The sequence below is a fragment of the Lissotriton vulgaris genome, chromosome 9, assembly GCF_964263255.1.
Source record: "Lissotriton vulgaris chromosome 9, aLisVul1.2, whole genome shotgun sequence".
In the NCBI taxonomy this organism is placed as follows: domain Eukaryota; kingdom Metazoa; phylum Chordata; class Amphibia; order Caudata; family Salamandridae; genus Lissotriton; species Lissotriton vulgaris.
In genome coordinates, this window is record NC_141697.1 from 557,363,052 (window position 1) to 557,382,541 (window position 19,490).

At 51.3% G+C, this 19,490-nt stretch overlaps 1 protein-coding gene across 3 annotated transcripts in view; it reads left to right on the plus strand.

The window, feature by feature from the left end:
• The window catches only part of MUS81 (MUS81 structure-specific endonuclease subunit), a 309,816-nt gene that overhangs the window by 18,401 nt on the left and 271,925 nt on the right, over positions 1–19,490 (plus strand). Inside the window, exon 3 of one of the 3 annotated variants that reach the window (XM_086938075.1) lies at positions 8,362–8,423. The exons of the other annotated variants lie outside the window; for them this stretch is intronic. The gene's annotated coding sequence lies outside the window, so the exon portion shown is untranslated. The remainder of the gene's footprint in view (positions 1–8,361; positions 8,424–19,490) is intronic. 3 annotated transcript variants of the gene reach the window in all.

Consider the following 19,490-nt stretch of genomic DNA (forward strand, 5'->3'; position numbering starts at 1 on the left):
TCTGCGCTCGCTGCGGGCACTTCCGGTTTACAGCGCCGATAAGGCTCCACTTCCGTCCGGGCAGGTCCCAACCCAGCCACCGCGGCTGCACTCACGCCACCAGGCCGCACACTGAGGTCGTCGTTTCTTCCCGTTCCCGGGGCGGCAATGCTCCCAAACTTTTCCTCCAAATGTCGTTCGGTCACCGGACCCAGGGCACCCCGTCTGGGTTAGTTTTTGAACGGATAGGCATGCGGATTGATGCGGGAAGCCGCCTTGCAACGGGAGCCTCTCTAGTTTGCTGGCGCCATCGTCGGCTGCTAGCCACGCCCCCTTGTATTCCAATGTTGCTGAGACGATGTATGAGGATGTTATGACAGACTGTGTCGAAAGCTGCGGAGAGGTCAAGAAGGATGAGGGCAACTGTTTCTCCATTGTCCAGTAGTTTTCGGATGTCGTCTGTAGCTGCGATGAGGGCTGTCTCGGTGCTGTGTTTGGCTCGGAATCCGGATTGAGATGGGTCGAGTGATTTGTTGGATGCAGGGCACACAAAGCGTTTAGCAGTGGTGTAGCGCTTAGAATACACCAGCAGTCGGGCAATGTCAAAATATGAAATACGATACCACAATGCGAGCAATCACAGTATTTTAAAATAACCAAACCACAATGTAAATAATTCCACCGTAGTCGAGCGCGTGATCAGCAGTGGAGCACAACACAAACACAGCAATTTTGGTGCAAAGCGTAGAGGCAGCTGAGGCACGAGCGCTACGATACCAGGGGGGAGAGGAGGTGAAGGAGAGCGACCTCTTCTGAACAGGTCAGGACGGTCACAGCTCTCCACGAGGGCGAGGTCGGCCAGAAGTACCAGTGGGTGGGAGGGGCAGCTGGGAGGCGGGAGCGAGGTGGAGGGACGGTCAAGAGGGCACAACAAACAAAATGGCATCAACAATAATAAACGCTGCAGGGCACACAAAGCGTTTAGCAGTGGTGTAGCGCTTAGAATACACCAGCAGTCGGGCAATGTCAAAATATGAAATACGATACCACAATGCGAGCAATCACAGTATTTTAAAATAACCAAACCACAATTTTTTTTTTTTTTTTTGTAAATATTTTTTTATTGCAGCAAAATCAGAGAGTCATACAGTATAATCAAACCATTCCCATTGATATTCAGTTGAAGCGCCGTCCCCTTACTCCTGTATCACACAGCCATTCAGCTCACACCCCTGAGGTCGAGCGGCAAAGTCACGGGCAAAAGAAACTGAGCTGGGACAATCCGTGTACATCTAAAGCCACCAGTTGGATGGGAGATGGCAGAGCTGCTTTTTAGTCCTAACACACCCTCTCTCATGTCTCAAGCCCAGTGGAATCAGGAGTCAACGTACACCCCCCTCTAACAAAACCCCCTCCCTCCCCCCGTAACACCCTCGTCCCCAACTACCCCGCCCCCCTCGACCAGAGCCCCCCCGACCACCCCCCGCCCCCTTCCGGTCCCCCCACCCCCCCAGGCGTGCCAGAGAGTCACCTAACCGAGCTCTCATCTCCTCTCGTAGGACCAGATCCGAGACATGGCAACAGGATTTATCAGCGAACAGTCATAGTTCATCACATTGGAACGCAAGGGTAGTGAAGCAGCAAGGTGGGCCTAAGCCGTCCCCTCGGTGGGCGGGTGCCCTGCCTGAGCCGGACTATGCACCGGGGAGTCCTCTTCTTCCTCGTCCAGGCGCATGAGATCGAGGACCAGCCCCTCCCACGCCCTGGCTCTCTCCAGTGCCATGTCATTGTCTATCCTGAGTGCGGCCCGCAGGCGAAGCTCACCCTCACATCTAGCCCATTTAAGCAGCTCAGCCTTCCAGCGCTCAACCACGGGGCCCCGGGACGCCTTCCACTGGGACGTAATGGCCCGCTTCGCCAGGAGGAGCCCCAAGTCCAGGAACTTGCTAGTGACTTTGTTCTTCGATGTGTGCGGGAACCAGTGTAGCATGCAATGTGCCATGGTGAGTTGCAGGTCCCTCTCCGTCACCTCCCTCAGAACCTCCACTACTTCCTCCCAAAAGGGTCCCAGCTCGGGACAGGACCAGAACATGTGCCGGAAGTCTGCTGGGTCCGCCGGGCAACGCGGGCAGGACGCCGGGTGGGCCGGGAAGTACTTATGTAGTTTGTCAGGGGTTAGGTAAGCCCTATGTAGGACATAAAAGTGCACCAGCTGGAATCTCGCGTTGCGCGTGCCATTCCGGGCCCTTTCCAGTATGCCATTCCAGGCCTCCTCGGGGATCTCAGTCGCCAGATCAGCCTCCCATTTTGCCTTCAAGGCCAACAGTGGAGCGGTGGATTCCGAGACCATGCGTCGAGATAGGCACGTGACCGCCCTGACCGTCCCCGTCATCATCACGACGTACTGGCAGCCCAGCGACAGCGTCGGCTCCGACATGCCCGCCCCCCAGTGCCTGCGGATCGCCGCCGTTAAAGCCGCATGCAGGAGGAAGTCCCCCCCCGCCAACTCAAAGCGCTCTTGCAGGAGGTCGAAGGGCAACATCGCCCCGTTTTCATACAGATCGCCCATGGACGAGAGCCCCCGCTGATCCCAGCCGTCCAGCCCGTGCCACGAGCCCCCGTGTGGCAATGTATCGCAGAGTCTAAGTGGGATCTCAGGTGCGTACGGGACCGCAACACCGCACCTCCGGCGGTATCTGTTCCAGCATTTTCTGGCCGTTGCAAACTCCTGCGTGAGATGGAAGTCCCCCATCGGAAGCCCCAGGACAATCCGGGATAATACCTGGACCGGACCCGCCGGCTCCCCCGACCCGTCCGCCTCTCTCCTAGCCCTTGCCACCCACTGCGTCAGCCACTGCAGCTGTGCCGCCAAGTAGTAGAGCTCATAGTCTGGGACAGCTAGACCTCCGTCCGCCCGAGGGCGGAGAAGTGTGGCAAGGGCCACCCTACGCCTGCCCGCCCCCCATAGAAAGCCGATGACCATCGACCGCAGCCGTCGAAAGTAGCTCGCTGGGATCCAGATCGGTAGGGTCCCGAAGAAGTAAAGCAGCCGCGGCAGGGTCACCATCTTGAGAAGCGCCACCCTCCCCATGAGTGACAATGGGAGCGTGCCCCAAAAGTCGAAGCTCCCTTTAGCGTGCCTGATCGCCGTACCGATATTCCCCTCAAGGACATCAGCGTTGTCATGAAAGATCAAGGTGCCAAGATATCGCAGGCATCTCTCTTCCCAAGTCACGCCTTCCGTTATTTACGGGCATTCTCTCCGTGGGCGGGCCGGGAATAGGTGGGACTTCGCCCAGTTCACTCGGAGGCCAGATACCGTACTCAGCGATTGCAGGAGAGTCTTAGCTCCGCGCAGGGAGTCCGCCGAGTCCGCCAGGAACATCAGTAGGTCATCAGCGTACAATGCAATGTGGTGTATTTGGCCATAGACGTCCAGGCCCCGATAAGCCCGGCCCAGCCGGGCCCGCGCCGCGAGAGGCTCGACAGCCAGGGCAAACAGCAAGGGGGAAAGAGGGCATCCCTGGCGGGTGCCCCTGCCCACCCCACACATCTCAGAGATAACCCTCCCTGTTCTGACTCTCGCCGTCGCGTTCGTATAGAGCAGTCTCGTCCAATCGACGAAGCCCTCGCCAAGGCCCAGCGTTCGTAGCACATGGAAGAGATAAGGCCATTCCAGGCTGTCGAAGGCCTTCTCCATGTCGACAGCAAACACCACCGCCTCGTCGCCATCGTATGTGTCAGCCTCTAGGATGTGCAGGAGTCGTCGCACATTAAGCGCCGTATTGCGTGCCGGGATGAAACCCGACTGGTCCGCATGCACCAGTACGGGCATGTGGGGGAGCAAACGCGTCGCCAAGACCTTGCTCAGGATCTTGTAATCCAGGTTGAGCATGGACAGGGGGCGGTACGCCGATCTGTCCCATGGCTGCTTACCCGGCTTCAGTAGGGGGACAATCAACGCCTCCCTCGTGGTCGCAGGGAGACAGCCCAGCCGCCTCGACTCGTTGTAGAGCCACGTCAGCCGGGGCGCCAGGAGATCCATGTAGGTGAGATAGAATTCCGTAGGGAATCCATCGGTGCCCGGCGTCTTGTTTCTCGCCATGCTCTTGATGGCGACCCGCACCTCACTCTCCATGATCTGGTCCCCGAGCCGCTTCGCGTCCTCCTCTTCCATTTCCGGCAGGTCAAGACCCTCCATAAAGGACTGGAACTCCTCCACCGAAGGGAGGACCCTGCTGCGGTAGAGCTCTGTATAGTAGTCGTAAAACAGTGCGTTGATCCCCTGCTGATCAAACCTCGCCGCCCCCGCGTGGTCTCTGAGCTCAAGGATGACCGAGCTTCGGCGGGCCGGGTTGGCCAACCAGGCCAGAAGAGCCCCTGATTTGTCGCGGTCCGAGTGCGCCCGCGTTAGGTAGGCCTTGTAATCAAAGCATCGGAGGCGTTCCACCGTTGCCGCCACCGCCTCCCGCGCCCCCAGCAGGGCCTCGTGAATGTCCGGCCATTCAGGTCTCTCTCTCTCTCCATCCTCCGGAGGGTCTCGTCCTCCTTCTCAATTTCTGCCAGTAGTGTTCTCCTCACGCCCGATGACATCGCAATGCACTGGCCCCGTAGTACGGATTTGAAGGCGTCCCATTCCGTTGTGGCCGAACCCGCCGTGCCCGCGTTCACCTGGAAATACTCCTCGATGCCCGAGGCGATCGTGGCGCGGAAGAGCTGATCTTCCAGTGCCTCAGGGCGGAGCTTCCAAGCCGGTATTCTCGGGCGGATCTGCGACCAGCGCAGCCGCACGAGAAGCGGGTTGTGGTCCGAGATCGAGCGCGTGAGGTACTCACTGTGGCACACTTCCGCGTGCACGTCCTGTGAGCACAGGAAGGCGTCAATACGGACATGTAACTCGTGAAGGGCGGAGAAGAATGAGTAGTCTCTGTCCGCCGGGTGGTTAGCCCTCCAGGAGTCGACCAGTCCCCACTGGCGTTGCCAGGCTGAGCGCGCGAGTGCGAGTCTACCAGCTGGTGCATTCAGAAGGGGGGGGTGGGATCGATCCATGGCGGTGTCAGCCACACTGTTAAAGTCGCCGCCCAGTAGCAGGGGCTCCACTAAGAACTGGGCTAGTTTATTGGACAGTAGGGAGAGGAATGCAGGTTGGTCCACATTCGGGGCGTACACGCAACCCAGGTTAAGGTCCCTCCCGTCCAGCTTGCCTCGTACCATTATATATCTCCCCTGCGGGTCAATTACCTGTTGTGTGCATTGAAAGGGGACCCCCGCCCGTATCCAGACGGCCACCCCCCTAGCATAAGCAGAGTAACCTGTGTGAAAGACCTGTCCCCTCCAGCGCCTCTGTAGCGCCTTCCCCTCTTTGTCCAGCAGATGGGTTTCCTGAAGGAAGGCTATGTGTATGCCCCGCCTGACCAGATAGGAGTGGATCTTATGGCGCCTATGCATCGAGTGCATCCCCCTTACGTTCCATGTGAGACATTTGTAGCCTAAGTCGGATCCCATGTCAGAGTCCACCAAGCCCCATTCGCCCTCTCAGCAACCCCCCCGGCCCGCCTAAGTCCCTCCCTCGATCCCCCCCCCAACTTGCATAGTCAAACTACCCCAACACCCACACCCCCGGACAGACAACCAACGTGGAAACCCCATCCAAACTCAAGTATCAAAAAGCGTGTCACTACAAAATAGGGCTGGAGAGGCAGCGATGCCGGCTCCATACAGGCCCGAAACCCCCCGCCCCCGCCCCACACCCCTAACAACAAACAGGAGAGGTCTCCCGACTCTCCCCGTCCCCAAGGTCTCAGTAAGAAGTCCCGGGGGGCACTCGCACCTCACTACATAGCGTCCAGTAGTGCCCCCCCCCCCCGCCTGCACGCCCCAATGCCTTACTTATGTGGCCAGTGTCCCACAAGCCTCCTCAGCCAAGGATACCATCCGCCGTCTGGGGAGTCACCACCGGCATGTCTGTCTCTGACAGCTCGTGTCCGCTGCTGGAGCCAGGGCTGGGAGCACTGGCTTTCGACTGCTCCGACGCGCTGCTGGAGGGGCTGGCGTCCCCCTGGCTGATGGCCACCACTGCCTGCACCGCCTTGGCCCGTTCCTGCTGCCAGCCCGAAGGGGAGCCAGATCGTCGCGGTGGTGTCGTTTCCGTGGAGTGTCTCCTTGGAGGGGTCTGTGGTGTGGGGTCCGTGTTCGGCTCCCCCCTCGCATCCAACCAGCTCCAGGCCTCCTGTGGCGTTGTAAAAAAGTGCGTGCGTTCTCTATCGCCCACCCGCAGCCGCGCCGGGAACAGCAGAGCATAGGGCAGTTGTAGCGACCTCAATTTTCGCTTGACCGCCAGGAAGGAGGCCCGCTGTTTTTGCACATCCCTGGTGAAGTCCGGAAAGATCATGACCCTGCTGTTGTCGATTCTCAGGTCCGGGACATCTCTCACCTTCTGCAGTATGTGGTCTCTGTCCCTGAAGTGCAGAAGGCGCAGTACAATCGGCCGCGGAGGCGCCCCCGGTTTGGGGGGACGCGCAGGGACCCTGTGTGCCCGTTCAATGGCAAAGAACGGCGAGAGCCCCTCCGGGGCCACCTCAGATCGCAGCCAGCCCTCCAGGTAGGTGACCGCGTCCCGCCCCTCTGTGTTTTCAGGGACCCCAACGAGGCGGAGGTTATTGCGCCGAGAGCGCCCTTCACTGTCCTCCGCTCGGAGCTCCAGCACCCGTACTTTCTGTGCCATGTCCGCCAGTGACTTTTTCAGCTCCACTACGTCCCCTGGGAGACTTTTCAGGGTGACTTCAGAGGTCGCCACTCGCTCCTTCAGCTTCTTGTGGTCGTCCTTCAGTAGGGTCAGGTCCGACCCAATGGTGTCTATGCGCTTCTCAAGAGCCTCCCGTGACGCCACAATCGCCTGCATAATGTTTCCCAGGGAGGGGTCTCGCGGGTGGGCCGAGCCCCCAGCTCCTCCCCCAGGCGGGACGTCGTCGTCAGGGTGCCCCGGGTCGTCCAGCCTCAGGGCCTCGAAGCCCTTCTTCCTGTTGCCACGTACCATCCTTGCGGGCAGCGCTCGTCCGATGCCTCCGCAGCGGCCGCCGATGTTCCCGCTCCTTGTCCTCCTCAGGTCCGCCGTCCCTTTCGATCTCTGGGCCTGCGCCTCGCGGGGTCCGGTCCGCGGTATCGTCCAGAGGCCAGGTCCTGTCCCACCAGCGTCGTGGGGCACCAGCGCCCCAGGTCAGGGCACCTGGAAGGCTCAGGCAGGGTGTGCGCCACTGATCACCAGTCCCAGTGTGGCCCCCTGTATTCGGGCGTCCCCGGCCAGTTAGGCGCTTTCTTCCGTCCTCTATTTCAGCGCCTCATGAGGGCGGGACGCCAGCAACTCGTCCCCTGCTCTCCCCGTCGCCCTCTTCACGTATGTGCCACCGATCACCTGTGGCGCAGGCTCCCTGGCACTGCCACCGCCAGGAGGGCAGGACAGGTGCTCTCCGCAGGTCCAGCATCCCACGCGGCCACCGCGGCCCAGCAAACGACCGTCAAGGCCAGATAGGTGCCTCTTCCCGCCTCCAAAGTCAAAGGCGCGTGGGGGAGGGTAGCCAGTACCTCGTCCCCCGCTCTTCTCGCCGCCTGCCGCACTCGTGTGTCCCCAGATCCCCCGTGGTGTAGGCTCTCCCCTCAGATCACCACCAGGGGGGCAGGTCAGGTGTCCCGCGCTGTCTCAGTGCCCCACGCGGGTCCAGTGGATCTCCAGCCGGCCGCTAAGGCGATCGCCGGGTCTCTGTCGGCGCCATTTTGGGGTCAGGCAGGCCGATCTTCCCCGGTCCCCCAAATCCGCCCGCGAGGGTGGCAGCCTCTACCCCTCACCGCTGCCCGCTCCCGGAGGGTCTCTTCTCACCAGTGGCCCGCCACCTCAGCTCCAGGGGGCTTCTCCCCTTCTCTCGGGCTCCGTCACCAGGCGCGTCTCATCAGGACGGCGGCCGCCATTTTGGGCTTTCCCGTCCCCGTGTGCCGCGCTCACCGATAGAAGTCCGGCGGGGGCAGTTACAGGGGCCCCCGGTCCTCCAAAATCTCCCTGCGTGCCCCTGGTGTCCACCTGGGCACTGTTGGGGGGTCAAGGAGTGAGTCGGGGTGCAGGATGTGTGGTGGTGCGAGGCGGGCACGGAGGAGCTCCGGAGTCCCGCGTCCACCTACATCGGCGCCCTAGCCACGCCCCTATAACCAAACCCACAATGTAAATAATTCCACCGTAGTCGAGCGCGTGATCAGCAGTGGAGCGCAACACAAACACAGCAATTTTGGTGCAAAGCGTAGAGGCAGCTCATCGCTCGTTTTTTTTAATGTAAGATTGTTTCTTATCAAACGAAAAAGACATACTAAAAGATTTGTTTTTTGTGATATTTGTAGTCGGTTTCCAGATGAGATACAACTTCGTTGCTTGGTCAGATTCCGTGAGCGGTGTAGTAATGGTATGTTTCTTTAATAGAAGATTGTATGTGTAATGTAGCATGTTATGATCTGAAGTGGGGATTCTGAGGAGGTAGCGGTGACTGGAGTCAGTCTTGTGAAGACTACCGATCCAGCTGCATGTATTATTTTCCTCTGCTTGAATAAACACTTCTGGAATTACTCTTCAACTCTTGCGTCATATCTATGAATTCAAGGTGAACGTTCCTACAATTTTTGGCGACAAGGATGGTGATTTTGGAAAAAAACTGCGGAATTTGAAAGAACAGCGTCATTTGGATAAAAGACCGGAACTTTCAAAACTTTGCAAAATCCGACCTAAGTACTTTGTCTGAACTGTATGGATTCATGCTGTGGATTTATGTACTTTGGACTGCATTTGCGATAAAGGAAGCTAGCTAGTCGTGCTTGTCATAAAGTTACCAGACTGAGCTTATTATTGGCAAAGTACGAGCGAGCGCTTTATTTTGACTGTGTCGGGCTCTACCAGCATTTGGGTGTAACGGAAGGAAGCTGTTTCAAGTTGCGAGTTTGGTGAGTTGATCAGCAAGAAGTACGTTAACCCGCGAGTGTTTACCCTTGAAAGTCTGGTATCAGAACGTGTTTACCTTTTGAAAGGCTGGCATCGGAACGTCTAAGTTGCAGCGCGCTCCTCACCACGACTCCCATCTTCAGCGCGCCACCGGAGCATGACGTCCTAACTTCACCCGATGTGTGCAACGGGTAAAGGGCAACGTGACCACGTCATCACGCTACACACGGCGGCCATTTTTAATGAGCATTTCTTCCGGTATCTATAGTTACCGAGTACAGGATCCCGACGCGGCATTTCTTTTCATTTCATGACAGAAGTTTGGTCTCTGCAGCCTTTAGATTCCAACGGAGAAAACGGTATTATTGTTTTCGATTTACAATTCTTAACACTTACATAAGGCATACATGCAGCAGGATCTTCGTGAGGCATTAGTTTGATGGTGAATAACTGTTTTGCTCCTCATTTACACAGGGAGAGGATTTCACAAAGCTTATAAAGATTAGATTTCACGAAGCTTACAGAGATTTGCTTTGGGAAAGACATTGTTCATGAAGTAGTCATTTATACCAGATTTTTAATTATTTTTCTCTGTTAAGCAATTTACAATGCCACTGGAAGCTAGCGGTTCAGGGACAAATGCAAGTGGAGAGAAGAATACATTGAATCTACAAATTAATTCACCAAAATAATTTTTGTCTGTCCCTGGAGAACCTGTGGTAGCTTGGTTGGATTAGAAAGCTTATTTCTTGAATTACATTGCGAATTTGGAGGATATAAATGCACATTCTCACCTGAAAGAAAAAAAAGAACGTTATTATATTCTCTTGGCCCAGAGGATTTACGCATTTTTGAAGAAATGCACACCAATGAAATATCTGGTGCAGACTCTGATGTTTTTAAAAATGCTTTATTGGATTTAGATGACCATTTTTCTCCCTCGGTTTGTATTGCAGTAACTAGGCATGCTTTTTTCCACAGGAAACAAGGAAAAAATGAATCTGTGGAGGAGTTTGTGTCAGCTTTAAAAAAAATTAGCAAGAAAATGTGAGTTTGCTCAATTACACGACGATTTGATCCGTGACCAGGTAGTAATGTACACCAAGAATAGAACGTTGCAGGATAAGTTATGGGTTGAGGGAGATAAATGTCTTAAGGATGATATTGCCCTTGTTAAGAAAGCAGAGTTGTCTGATTGGTGTGCTAAGGCTACATTATCACAAGATAACAAGAAACCAGAAGAAATTGTGGGAAAGAGGTAGAAAGAAAAGCAGGGTACAGGAGTCAGAAAACTAACAAATATAAGAAAGGGAAAAGTGATTTTCATGATAGAAGGAATTTGGAGGGCAGCGAACAAAAGAAATTTAGTAACATAATTTGTTATAGGTGTGGCAGTTACTCACGCTGCATCATTTGAAAAATGCCCTGCTAAATCTGCCAAGTGTTTAGAGTGTGGATTTGTTGGACATTTTTCACGAGTGTGCAATAGGAAGAACAAGAAAGTGGCAAAGAAAAAAGTTACATATGTTCAGCACAAGGGTGATTCCTCCACATCAGATTCAGATGATGATGATGTTCAAGTAAATTTAGTGCAAAAGAAAAAAGTTGTTTTGAATATTTCAAGTGAATCAACATCTAAACCTTTGTGTCATATCTCTTTGGGCGGCAGCAGATTTGGGTTCACCTTTCACTATTGTGCCACATGAAATGTGGAAAAGTCATTTTGTGGATAAAATAGGAGGGTGGTTAGAACCAAACGATGTTGCTGCCGAGAGTTTTACAGGCAAAAAAATTGATATGCTAGGGTTTAGAACTCTTGTGTTTCGCTTTAAAGAAAGAGATGCTATGGGAAAACTATGTCGCTAAGGATGGTCCACCGGTGCTAGGGTGGAAAGACCAAATATTACTGAATATAATCCTCAATCCAAATAGTAAAGAACAGGTTTTGATTTCATGTGAAAGCGTAGATACCAAGAAGTGGGTAGTTCAAGAGTTTCCTGAGGTGTTTGAAAATCGTATGGGGAAATTAAAAGGCTTCACTCATAAGATCCGTTTAAAGGACAGGGCGATCCCCAAGATTCACAAAGCTAGGAACATTCCATTCATCATCAGGGAGGAGGTTAAGCAGGAGTTGGATAAAATGCTGGCAAATAGGGTGATTGAGCCCATTGAAGCTGCAGAATGGGTTTCGCCATTGGTCGTACCCCGAAAATCCAATGGCCGAGCCCGTTTGTGTGTGGACTTAAGGTACCTTAATGAAAACATACTTGTGGACCAATTTCCCTTCCCTAGAATCGATGAAATGCTTTCTTTTACACGCAAGGCAAAGTGGTTTTCCACTTTGGATCTCTCCTCTGCTTACCACCATGTAGTCCTGGATAAGCAGAGTAGACAATTAACCTCATTCTGTACGCCTTTCGGTTGTTACAGATTAATTCGTATGCCTTTTGGGCAGGCATCAGCCGCTGCAGTTTATCAGCGGCTGATGTCGAACAATTTTTGGCCACATTCCTGAAGTCGTCTTCCAGGACGACATCTTGATCATGGGCAAAGATAAAGTTCATCATGATACCATCTTGATGGAAGTTTTGTCCATCCTCAGGATCAATCGTTTGGTTACTGAAAGCAGCAAGTGTAAATTTTCAGAAAAACATGTGATTTACTTAGGCCATGAAATTGGTGGTTCAGGAATCAAGCCATAAAGCTCGTTGGTGGAAGCCATTCTGAAAGCTCCTTCTCCCAAGTCGAAGGATGAATTGAGATCTTTCTTGGGCTTGGCAGGATTTTACGCGAAATTTGTAAATAACTTTTCACAGAAAACGTATGACATGCGCCCTTTGATGAAGAACAATGTTCCTTTTTCTTGGAGTGATAGTTGTCAAAAATCTTTTGAGACCATTAAGAGATCCATTGCACAAGCTCCTGCTTTGCAAGGGTTTGATCCTGGTGCTGATTCCATCATTACTACTGATGCAAGTGGTACAGGCTTGGGGGGAGTTTTATCTCAAATAAATAAAGAGGGTAAAGAAGTTGTGGTTGTTTTTGCATCCCGCTCACTTTCTCCAACGGAAGAAAAGCATTCCGTCATAGAAAGGGAAACACTAGCGTGTGTTTGGGCCATGGAATATTTTAGAAAATTTATTTGGGGCAGAAAATTTCTCTTAAGGTCAGACCACAAACCTTTAACCAAATTATTAACTACGGAAGGTCTTTCTAGAACTTCGGCTAGAATAGCCAGGTTGTCCATGAGAATCCAAGATTTTCTTTACAATGTGCAGTATGTTCCAGGCGCAAAGAATGTTATTGCAGATTTTCTTAGTAGGCATTCCTTACCTCTTGGAGAAATTGCACCTGACCCGTCGAGTGATTGGTGTGTTGCTGCTGTTTTTGAAAATTCTTCTAGTCTTTCAAAGAGTTTGTGGGAGGAGGAATATAAAAAGGATGATTTGTTGCAAGCAGTTTCTAATAGAGTTATTCAAGGTTGGTGTAGGGATGATAAACTTGATCCCAAATTTAGACCTTTCTGGGAGGTTCGTGATGAGTTGGGTCTGGATGGAGATTTTCTATGCAGATCTGGGAAAATCATACCGCCTTTAGGCATGAGAGAGAAAATACTTGAATTAGGGCATGAAGGTCACCCAGGAATTTCAAGGACTAAAAGCAGTATTAAGATGTTTTATTGGTGGCCAGGAGTTGACATGGGCATAGAGAGACATGTTCGTAATTGTATTCTGTTTGAGACTTCCGACAAAGCACAAAAAACACTTAATCCACCATCGTCTTCGTTAGAGTGTCCTACGTTGCCGTGGCAATGTGTTGCTCTGGATATCATGGGGCCTATAACTTGGCAGGATGGGGTAGTTAAGTACATTTTAGTCCTTGTGGATTTATTTTCAAGATGGCTTGAAGTGGAGGTATTAACTAAAGTGGACACACAGAATGTTATTACTTTCTTAGAAAAGTGCTTTTTAAGAGAGGGTTTCCCTGCATCCATGTTAACGGACAATGGTGTCCAATTTAAATCAGATTTGATGAAGAATTTTGTAACTAGAACAGGTATTGAACAAACATTTACTGCATTGTATCATCCCAGGGGAAATTCTGTGGTTGAAAGAGCGAATAGGATGCTCAAAGGTGTTTTGCAACTTGCAAGAAAAGGCAACAAGAATTGGGAAGATGAATTATATAAACTGGTCTGGTCATACAGAATTACAGTACACGATACTGTGGGTGAAAGTCCTTTTTGCTTAATGCGGGGAAGATTCCCTCATTGCAAGATCAATCCAGGATGGATTGGTAGAAGCAGGAAAGTGGATATTGGATTCTGATGGAGTCAGACAATCTATTGTTAGGTCACAGTGTAAGAATAAAGAGTATTTTGATGAAAAGCATGGTACTAAAGAGGTAGATATCAAGGTTGGTCAATTGGTGCGCGTAAAATCAGTCAGGAAAACAGGAAAGTTGCAATCTAAGTTCTCTGAGCCAAGAACTATTACCAAGGTGATGGGAAATACTGTCGAGTTGGATGATGGTATAGTTCATCACATGAGTCGTATTGCTCTAGCAAGTAACGTCTGTGTAAAAAAAAAAAAGGAAACGGGTAATTTGAAAAGAGATTATTGGTGGTTAGATGCTGTATCTCAATTTGAAAAGGGGGATGGTGAAGATTATGATCAGGCACAATCATGGAGTGGTCTAGATAATGCTACACAAAATGCTACACAAATTCCCATTTCTGTGGGGTCACACAGTGAGCAGACTTGTGAAGGGTTAGACTCCAGTGTGGAAAAGGACTGTGCAGCTGAAAGACATACTAGACATGGGAGGCAGATTGTTGCCCCAAAAAGATTTGAGGCTTTTGTTCGTTTTTGAGTATCACATGTATATTTTTATAATTTGTAGTTCTTTTTGGGTGTTAATTGTTTTGTTTAAGAAGGGGGATGTGTAGTAATGGTATGTTTCTTTAATAGAACATTGTATGTGTAATGTAGAATGTTATGATCTGAAGTGGGTATTTTGAGGAGGTAGCGGTTACTGGAGACTGGAGTCATTCTTGTGAAGACTACAGATCCAGCTGCATGTATTATTTCCTCTGCTTGAATAAACACTTCTAGAATTACTCAACTCTTGCGTCATATCCATGAATTCAAGGTGAACGTTCCTACAAGAGGTTAATATAACTGTAACTTTATCCATAGGTGAGTCAGCTTACATCTTTGACTCTCTGAACTTGGGTGCAAGGTTTTTAAAGGTTTTTTGAAAATTAAGTTAGAAACACAGATTAGGCGATAGGTTTGGTTTGACTTTTAGAGCTTTGATGTTTTTCTCCTTTCATCACGAATTGGAGACACATTACATTTTCTCTCTTTTACACAATGGCTGGGGTGATGTCCCTGCTCTTTAAGCTTTCTTTCTGGTCCTTTTTAGGTTTCGCCTGGCGTCCACTGCGCAGCAGTGTTCGCGCAGGCGAAATCTTTTGTATAGTAGTACGGGTCTTTGACCCGCCTGTCTCTTCCATTGGCTAGCTCCATAAATGGAGGCTAGCCATTGGAAGAGAGATCTGTCCGTTATTCTCCGAGCAGATTCGTGGGCGTTCCGTAAATTTTTTTTCTCATTCCGCCCCTTTTAGAACGTCATGCGGCGTTGGGCGGATGTTTTTTTTTTTGGCATGTTTTGGCCATTTTGGACGTGTGTTTTGCAGGGGTGGGTTGCGCAATTTCAGTTTCCTTGATTTGCTAGCAGGTAAGCGGCATTTTGTACATCCGCGACTTGTCTTTGTTTTCTGGTTGTTTACTTTGTAGGTCTTGTCCGTGTCCTGTCGTCTCTGTGTACTGTTCTTCGTGTCTGTTGTCTTTGTTTTTGTCATCTGGGTGTCCTGTGGTCTCGGTTTGTTGTCGTGCGTCGCCCCTCTGCCCGCAGCTCTCCTCCCCACAGCTCTTCTCCGTCCCGCTCTCGCTAACGATAACGTCACACAATTGCCCCAGGGAGCCCACAGCCTGAAAACCTCGCCTCACCTACTCCCCAACCCCGCTTTCTTCATAGAACAGTCCACTTCTCCTTAACCCAATGCCCCGTTGAGTAGGTTCCCCTTTGAAGCGCCGAAAGCCTTCTATTACAACCCCAATCAGTCCACTTATGGCGTTCGCTTTTCCGATCCTCAAATGGCCACAAAGTCCTGCTCCCTTCAGGGACTTCAGCGAGTCAGTCACCTCGTGCCCAACTCCTCACACAATGCCACGTATGCCGCTCTTATAGATTACCAGCCTCTGTCTATTGCAGAGTCTTTATTCTCCTATCACGAAGCCCCGTCCCCGCGGCACGGTAAGCATCTAAAGAACTAGCCCAGAAAACAGCTTACTCACCTCCACAGTTACTCCCCATGCTTGAAGCTGCTCCTCGAGGCTGGCTGTTTCTGCGGCCTCAATAACAAGAAAAAACGTTTTTTAATGAACTGCATTTATAACACGTTGCCAGGACTTCAACCCGCTTCTATTTTTGGGCAGTTTTAAATAACGGGAAAGTAGGTATTGGAGGGCTTTACATGAGCACCAACTAAATTACACAAGTACATTAGGTAATGTTATTCTTTCTGTGCTGTGGCATTTCTGAAGTAGCGTCAAAACCTGGGCCTGTGGTGTTCCTGGATCCAAAGCACAGTGGTATGCAGTAGTGTACAAGGTTGTTATTCCTCCACTATAGTTGTACGCCGTCTTCTTCCCAGTTCAGTGGTATTTGTCCCTCGCAGTTACAATTGCAGCCTCTCTCGTGTAGTCAGGACGTAATGTTTCTACTTCTGAGGTTTCAATTAGCTATTTAAGGTATTCCGGGAGTTGTTTTCGTTTGAGTGGCAGGCCGTGTAGGAAGGTACCTCCTGACTATGGTTGCCCCCAACTTTTTGCCCTGTGTTTTAGCTGGTTTTTGACATAGTCGACCTGGGACCCTGCCAATCAGGACCCCAGGCCTACTGCTCTCTCTGTAAAATGGATTCCATGTACCTTAGGTACATTTCCAATTGGTACTGGGCCACCTTATCAGACCCTGTAACTCAGGGCATAGGTGTACCCAGGGCCTACCAGGGGCTGAAGCATGTATTATGCCACCCCTGGCTGGCCTCCTAAATTTGACACAACTGGCTGCATGACAGCTGGGGCAAAGTCGTGTAATCACCCTTTGCTGTAGATATAGTATACCTATATCTAACCCTAAAAATGGACACACAGATCCCTATCAGTCACTCCTATGGCAGGCCTTGACAATCCTGAAGGCAGAGTGCTTGGAATCGTGTGAGATGGTGCTCTGGCATGAGCTGAGCCTGTCTGCAGCTTGCGGAACCAAGTCCTAATAGCTGTTCCATGATAACGCATACCATATACTCTTAAGTGCATTATAATCCTCGCGGTTAAATGCTATCTTTGGTATTGCTTTATCAAAACATGTCGAGTAAGGTGTCATACCAATTGGAATACTAACCCCTCGCCAATTCTGGCGACGGGGTTAGCATTCCACCCTTCTAGAGGGACACGACATGTATGTAACTGTGAACCCCGGTTAAAGTTAAACGAAGCCTCAGCTCCACAAAATGGATGCTGCCACCACAGACACGAGTCTGACCCCCTGCAGCTGGGAGTCCTTCCAGCGAGGGGAGCCTGGACAAAGGGTTTCCTGCCAGGGGCGTTGCTAGCACCGTCCCAGACAAGGTTTTGTGTATCCTGGGTAGGCAGGGCTTTACAGGAAGGTGACTGCTGAGTGGCACCCCGGTGCTCACTATGCATAGGCCGATCAGAACCAGTTCCAGGGGCCCACCAGCCCCTGGCCTGGGGAAAGTCCGGCATGGGAGAGGGGTGTAACCACCCCCCTCCTAGTCCCACCCATAGGCAGGACCTAGTCACCGGGTCAGCCCCTTTTCTTAGTATAAAGATAGGAGCGGGCCCCCTGTTCAAATTAGATCATCTTTGGAATCAAGACACGACTTTCTGCGAAAGGACATCAAGATTTCTTCTTCAAGATTCTTCCTTGTGGCTAAGGAGTAGTCACCCTGCATCCGCAGGCACCATCTAGAGCACTGCGGTCTGCTGCAAGTCCTTCCTCAGGAATCCGACGACCCAGCACGACGAGACCCGGCTTCCCTGGCACCTCTGACCTCTACTCACCTCTACAGCCAAGCTGAGAACCGTGAGTGCGACGAGACCTCGAGGGACCGACGATCGCCAAGACTGCACGACTTCTTCACAACAAGCCCGCCGAGTGTCCCTCTGGTGAGTGCTTTGGGGTCCGAGAAGCCCCGACCCTGAGCAGCTCCAGCACCGAAGATCAGCCCTCCAGCATCTTCACGATCTGCGTGGGGCCCTTCTGCTTTTTGCTGCTCACCGCGTTGTTTGGCTACTAGCCCGCTGGCTTGTGGCCTTCTGAACGACGCCCGACGACATCACTGCTGCTGGTCTGGTTGCTCCAGACTGGCCCTTGCTTCCTTCTTCAAGAGAAGCACCCCGGACCCTCCTGGTCCACTCCAGACGCCATTTTGAGTCCACCGCGTGGGCTTGAATTTGCCAAGGCTTTGTTGCCCAATCCTGGGTCCAGCGACGCCGACAGCTTCATCCATCGTGGGACAGCTCGCTCCTCCATCCTGGTCGCCGACAATGCCTCCTGGTCCGTGAGATCTGCAGAGCACAGCGTCGCCCACTCACCTAGCCGAGGTGACTACCATCCGGTGCCACCTGACTACTGGCTAGTAGTAACGAACTTGGTCCCCTCTGCTTTCAGGTGTCATCTCTCTTCAAGATCCAGGCTTGGATCACTTCGAACTCTCTTCACTGGTCGCCTGCCAGCATCTTTTTTCCAGGCTCCTGGTCCGTCTACGAGGATTCCCGACGTCCTTTGAGACCTATGCAGCTGCAGCCCCTGGGCTAGGTAACTTCGGAATTTCGGTGCCCCAGCATAGCCTCACTATCCAAGGGTCAGAATGCACTTTCGTTTTCCTCCTACCAGGTCTGGTTCGCCCGAGAACACTAACTCTGTGAAATCTAGCTACCATAGACTTTGTCCCGCATCACGCGTGAGAGTGCACACTCTGCACCCGAGTCCCCTAGGCCTCCTAGAAGTAATCTAACGATTCCATAGTCAAGTCCTAGCGATTCCAAAGCCTATTAGTACTGTACTTACCTGCTAGTAATTTCGCATTCCACTTTCAGAGTATATGGTTTTCCGTGCCCCTCGGGCATTTGTATATACTGTGCTAACTTAAGTATTTTCGTAAGAGTTTTGTTTTGTTTTGTGCTTAGTACCCTGTTCTCATAAAGAGTACAGGGCTGTTGTGATTTTAATAAATACACTGTTTATTTTCATAACACTTGTGTGGTGTCCTTTCACTTGGTGTTCAAGGGGTATATGTGTGGTATAACAGCTGGCTTAACACGCCCTCTCGAGTCTTTAGCCTTAGACTGCTCGTATCCACGCTACTAGGATAGCTGGTCTATAAGGTTGACTTACAACCAATCATCAATAAGGGTTGCTGGACTGATACATAGTGTTCACTAGAATAGTGAGCACTGCATATCAGGCCACCTTCTCACATTGGTGGCAGCGGTGGGATTTGAGCTTGCTGTTTTACCACACGTATCCTAAGAATATCTTGTTGAAAGATCACATAAGTACTTCAGGTACATATAACTTAGCTTAGAATACTCTGAGTTCTACTGAACCAGCTGTTGCAGCTCCTCAAGGCTTAGCACACCTTGGCTGCAACTCTTAGCAAGGGATCAGTAGGCAAACACATAGTGTAGGTAGGTGCATCAATTACACCACACTAGAATCAGCATGTCAGACAAAGGAGGAAACTCTGAGTCTCCCCTTGTGTCAGTGGACCCTCCACAGGTCACTACTTCCAGATATGCTGCTCTTAGCTTCCAGGAGCTGAGACAAGTGTGTACCTCCAGGAAACTAAAACAGGGGTCTAACCCCACAATTCCCTTTGATTGGTCTCTTGGAGACTTATGATGCCAGGAGGGCTGGTAACCCAGACCCTTCTAATCCAGATGGGAGTATGCCCTCCTTACAGGGTCCCTTTGATAACCATGACCATCCCCTCCAGGAGGCAGATGATGCTGAGGATGAGGATGAGGATGAGTTGTCAGGGGATGAGGCAGACAAGGGACAGGTAGAAGTCAGCAGACTAACCAGGTCCAACTTAAGCAGGCATGAGAATGGTACTAGGGGAACCCTGGGACCCCTCTCAGGCCAGCTTAACATTGGGAATGGACGAGTTAGGTCTCTATCCAGAGGCTCTAACAGATCCCTTCAAACCAATGGCTCTCACCACTCTTCTCACAAAGTCAAGTCAAGTCAAGTCAAAAAATTTATATAGCGCACTACATACCCAGAGGGTCTCAAGGCGCTTAGGGAGGGGAGGAGGATTACTTGTCAAATATCCACGTTTTAAGTTGCTTTCTGAATGCTAGGTGGTTCTGGGTAAGGCGAAGGTAAGTGGGAAGTGAGTTCCATGTTTTAGCTGCCAGGTATGAGAAGGATCTACCTCCCATGG